Source organism: Nelumbo lutea, chromosome 1 (genome assembly GCF_056320005.1).
Source record: "Nelumbo lutea isolate HS-2025 chromosome 1, American lotus-T2T, whole genome shotgun sequence".
Lineage (NCBI taxonomy): Eukaryota > Viridiplantae > Streptophyta > Magnoliopsida > Proteales > Nelumbonaceae > Nelumbo > Nelumbo lutea.
In genome coordinates this window covers 190,261,479-190,267,557 of record NC_142684.1, presented here as the reverse complement: position 1 = coordinate 190,267,557, position 6,079 = coordinate 190,261,479, and positions in this window count along the sequence as shown.

Below are 6,079 nucleotides of genomic sequence, written 5' to 3'. Positions count from 1 at the left end.
CCATTTGTTCCTGGGGCAAATTTTACCTTGAAAGCCTTGCTTTTTTTCTTTCCTTTTTGCTAGCCTTGAAGCCTTTCATAGTTTCATGTGCCCAGAATAAGCCCTCCTTTTTTTTTTTTTTTTTTTCGACAAGTTTCAAAATAAAAAACGGAAACTTTGGATGGCTAAAATCATTCGGGAAAAAAAAATGCAAGATGGGGCTAAAGACTATGGATGATCCAGATCACCTATATAGATTATTTGAATTACTATATTAACCCTCGAGATAATAGAAATAAGATAGTCCCTGCTTGGATAAATTGAGAAACCCAAGGATTAGCTTGTTTGTCGTGTATTTTATATATTAGTATATTGGAGGTTCGAATGAGTTGATTTCAAGATGAACGTATGGTTGTATTAACCATGGTTTTTAAAAACGAACCGGTCAGGGATCCGGTTACTGATTCAATGGTCTGACCATTCAACTCAAACTTTTGGCCCGTTCTGACAAAAAAATAAAAAAATTTAAAAATTGGAAAATGGTTAAAACCGTTTGAACGGTTTGAATGGTTAACCGTCCGGTTCAGCGGTTTGCTGATTAAAATCAACAGTTTTAGGGAAAAAACGGTTTTAGAAAAAAACGAAACCGGTCAGGTGACTAGTTCCCGATTTTTCTAATCTGACCGTCTGGTTTTGAAAACAGTGGTATTAACAGCCCGAGTTCTGGCTTTCTGCTGAATCCCCCGAAGCATACTGAAACTGGGTCCCTTCACAACGGCAAAAATGATTGAACTTAATGACTTAAATGGCATTTTGGATTGATTACTATACACCAAAACATGTTATAGTGTTTATTTTATTCACTAAAAATTGAAATCAGAAACCTCGTGATGGAGTTCACAACTCAATTATTCAATTTCTTTTGCTCAGATTTTTTTGGCTTTTCTTTTTCTCTGACTGCGATCAGAAACTTCGTGATGGAGTTCACAACTCAATTCTTCACTTTCTTTTGCTCAGATTTTTTTTGAGCATTTCTTTTTCTCTGACTGCGATCATAATATGAACAACAAAAGAATGAACTTTGCCAATTGCCTTGGCTTGAAATTTATCCTTCACAAGTTCGGTTCCAACCGCATAAATGGCGGGCCGCCATAGGCTGTTTAGCGTCTGCAGTCTGCTTGGACAAAGAATTTTTGTCAAAAGAAAGGATAATAAAGAAATAAAAAATGTCATTCTACATTAAATGCAGAAAGGATAATACATTTTACTGAATACAAAACCGAAATATGGAAAGGAAGGATTATTGGCAGAACCGAAGAAACAGTGGTCATTTGGAATTTTGGACTACTGCAATCATGTTTTGTCTTCGTTTTCTCCGGAAAAAAACGCTAATGGAGTAATTTAAAATATTGATGACCTAAGAGAAGAGATGTTCGATGATCTGTTGCCCTGGTTTTTATAGGATTTCAACGATGAGGTGCTGCAGGGAAATTGCTGCCCTATCACAGTCTGTGCTATAAAATTTCCAAAGCCACCATCGATGCTTATACAAATTTACTAGTCAAGAAATCAACTTCTGCATAACACATAAGTTTCATTCGTTTTTACTCACCTGGGTAAATGTGGTTATCCGGTGAAATGTCTCCTGGTTAAAACTTGTTTGCCTAAGCATGCTTCTGGTTTTCTTATACACTTAATATAGTTAGAGAGTAAAGAGAGGTGAGATGGTGAGAACACATACCCAAGTTGAGAGAGAGTATCAATTACTCGGACACTTATTGACATGGTTCAGCAGATGGGTAAGTGGTTTACCCAAGTTGAAGGAGAGTATCGGTTGCCTGAGTAACTGATACCCTTGGGAATCCTCATTTACTTGGGATGTATTATGTAAAATGAACATTGATATTATGGTCAACTTACCAGTTGACCGACTTATCCCCTACTAAATACAAATAGACTGGTCTAAAGTATACAAACGTAAACTTATAAAGCTATGAAGCCCCTCTACGGCTTTACCCATTAAGCACCTTCCATCGCGCCTCAGCATACTTTGGAGTGTTATTGTGTGTCATAGGTGAGTTATGTATGTATTTTGTATGGGGGTATACCAATATCATTATTGTAATTATATAGTATGATTTTTTTCCATTTTGATATTTCTTTTTGTCATTCCTCCAAAAGTTTAACTTACTCTTTGAGGGGAGGTAAGTAGTCAAGTGAACTAAGAACATCTAAAGGTTAAGTACGGGGTCCCCTCAACGTTAAATTGTGTGCTTATGTTTGTCATCATTTTATGCAATACAAAGAGCATTTTGACTAATTTGTGTCTTATTTTTGCCTTTTATGTGTTGTTACTTACTTTCGTAGGTTTATTCAGCCCAATTGAGTGCCGCACGGGGCCTCATCGACTAGCTCCATGACAATTGGTATCAAAGCCAGGTTGCCCTTGACGCATTGTGACCCTTGCACGACACTGGTGGTGGCGCAATGAAGCACAACAAGGAGTTCACCGACGGGGTACAACATGGACTTACCCATGCCCAGGAGACCAATGAAGCCATTGTGGAGAAAGCCCCAAAGGGCTATACATCCAAATCAAGCAAGCATGACAAGTTGGTTGACAAGCTTGCTGCCTTTTGACACACACATCCTTTGTTGCAAGGTAATAGTTAGGGAGATGTGTGATCGAGTGGAAGAAATCCATCTTAATGTTAAACCATCAAGAGCTCCATGGTGGAGCTAGAAGCCCACATGAATGGCATCTTGAACGAAGTCCAATACATCCTGAATGACACCCTCAAGGAAGTCTTTGGCATGCCACCTCGACAGGAAGGGAGTTCCTCCCATTCCAGCATACAAGACCAAGTTGACGAGATGAAAGCTAAATGGTCAACATGGAAGAGAGCCATGCCTATGCCCGTAGCTGTTCAAGCACAATTAGAAGAAATCAAGAGAAAGTGGATGGCCATGAAAGCTGCCATGGCCGCCCCTGCTAACATCCAAGCACAACTAGACGACATGAGTGGGGATATGACCCTTCTAAAGAGAGCAATGGCCAACACACCTAGACCCTCCACATCACTAGCCTCTGCTCATGTGAAGATTCAGAAGTCTACACCTTATGCCGGCTCCCAAGATGCTCAAGAACTTGACAGTTTCTTTTGGCAAATGGAGCAATGTTTTCGTGCTGCTAACATTGATGATGACACAACTCAAGTTCGTACTGCAATCATGTATTTGATTGACATTTCTATGCTATGGTGGTGCAGGCGATGCCAAGACATTGAACGTGGCACATGCACCATCAACACATGGGTTGATTTCAAGAGAGAATTGAAGCAGCAATTCTATCTGGAAAACATTGAGTGCCTAGCCCGAAAAAAGTTGAAAGGACTCAAGCACGGGGACTCACTCCACGAATATGTCAAAGAGTTTTCAACACTTACATTGGAAATCATGGACATGTTCGACAAGGATCTATTGTTCAATTTCATGGATGGATTGAAGCTATGGAAGGAACTAGAGTTCCAACACCGCAATGTGCAAGACCTTGCCACAAAAATGGCAGTGGTAGAAAAACTCGCTGAGACAACCTCGTCAGCAAGGTTTAAAGCATTGGCATGATACACCCGATACAGGGTCGTATTGTTTTGTATCTTTGAAAAGAGGATACAGGATACACATGAAAATCGGACATATTGTCTTTTTTCATGTGTGTCGGGTACTGTATCGATACAATACAGGGGTGTTTTGGGCGTATCAATGTCGTATCGGTCAATACACTACTGATACGGGGGTGTATCAACCGATACCCCCCCCCCCCCCAAACCACTCCAAATCTTTGGAAAACTTGCCTACGTTGCTAGATCTACAATAAAAAAAAAACCCAACAAAAACGCATCAAAAGTAAAGATTTGAGAAAGTTTTTTCAAGTTTTGGGAAATATTACAAAAATAGGTGAGTTCTTAAACTTTTTTTTTTCATTTAATCCTTTTGATTTGTTGCTTTTTTTGTTTGAATGCTTGAATGTGTTATAATCTTGGATGATCTACATTTCCCATGTCAAAAATCACAAATTTTTTGATTATATGTGTAGGTCTATGGATTTTGTGAGGAAAATTGGAAAAAAATAAAATATAAAGAAAAAATAGAAAAATGTTTTTTTTTTTATTTGAATGTAAGAAATTAATATGTTAGAAACCTATGGATGATCTACCATATCCATGTAAGATTTGAATTTTTTTTGTAATATTTATTTTTTTGAATTTTTTGTAATTTTTGAAATTAAAAATTAATTAATTTTTTATTGTGAACTGTCCATAAGAACTACATATAGTGTTAATATATGTTTGATCTATCACATTCATAGACCATTTGGCATTTATTCTTCAAGTATGATTTTTTTTTGTAATTTTATGAATTAAAAATTAAATATAATTAATTATTTTTATTGTGGTTTGTCCATAAGAACTGCATATAGTGATAATATATGGTTGATCTATCATATCCATAGATCATTTGATATTTTTTCTTCAAATATGATTTTTGTTGTTTTTTTTTTGTAATTTTCAGAATTAAATATAAATATTAATTATTTATTGTAATTTGCCCATAAGAGTTCAATATATTCTTAATATATGGCCGATATATCATATCCATAGTTCATTTGATATTTTTTTCTTCAAATATGATTTTTTGTTGTTGTTGTTTTGTACATTTTAGAATTAAAAACAAATACTAATTAATTATTTTTTATTGTAATTTGCCCATAAGGGTTGAATATATTCTTAATATATGGTTGATCTATCATATCCAAAGTTAATTTGATATTTTCTTCAAATATTATTTTTTTTTGTAAATATTGATGTGATTATAATTTTAATAAACATTGTTTAGATGTTCACGTATGCTTGACTATGATGTGGCTCTTCATGAATTCTATTAAAATATATTAATTTAATGTGTATATCTTATTAAAGCCTTATATTTAGTGTTATTGAAGTATTTTTATGTTATATTAAAGTTTTTATAGTGTTTCTATGCGCATCTTAATTTTTCTCCAATATGCATGCGTATCCAAGGTGTATCTCAATACATATCTTAAAATTGCGTTCTCGATACACTAAGTGTATCCGATACTTTGAACTTTGCTTGTCAAATGAAGAAGTCCCCAAGCCAATCAACCCATGTGCCTCAGATTTGAGTGGGGGAGCAAATCAATCACGCTGCCCTCATGATAACTCCAACTTCAACAAGCTAGCAAGACATGACTTTTGGAAAAAGCCACTAGAAGAACAGGGTCACCAACACAACTACAAGCCAAGATCCAATGGACCCCACACTCTTGCTTTATTTGTGGGGAGAAGCATTGGCTTCGTGATTGCCCTACAGGAAGAATATTAATGCCCTTGTTGCCAAACTTAGTGATGATGAACAAAGCAATGAGGAAAAGTCTGTGTAGGCACCAAGAGTGGGCTCCCTACAATTTTTCAATGATATGGTGAAGAAAGGGGCCAATCCCACACAACCCAAGAAAACCCAAAAGGGGCTGAAGTATGTAGACATTATTTTCGATGGGAAGCCGACTTAGGCCCTAGTTGATTCAGGGGCATTTCACAACTTCATTTCGATCACCGAGGCCAAGTGACTTAACCTGAAAGGAGACAAGGTGACTCGAGGCTGTGAACTTTGGCGCCAAGGCTATCGAAGGCGTGGCCCATGGGGTTGATCTCTAAGTTGGACCTTGGACAAGAAAGATTGACTTATCAGTGGTACCCCTGGACGACTTCCAAGTTGTTTTGGGAATAACTTTCTAGGCGCAGGCAGAAGCAGTACTCATGCCTCACATTGACTCATTATGCATATTGGATGAGCACTCCCCTTGCAAGATAAAACCTCCACATTCCTTATCGAAGTAGTCACTTTGAAGCTCAACCTTGATGCCAGCATGAAGCAGCAACCCAACAAGCCATCCTCATCACTCCAACAACAACGGTCATTGTGCCCACCATCAACTATCAAGCAAAGTAGAAGATCCAAAGCCATCTCCAATTATAGCCGCACCTACTATGTCAACCATCGGGGAGAGAGTGCTACCCTA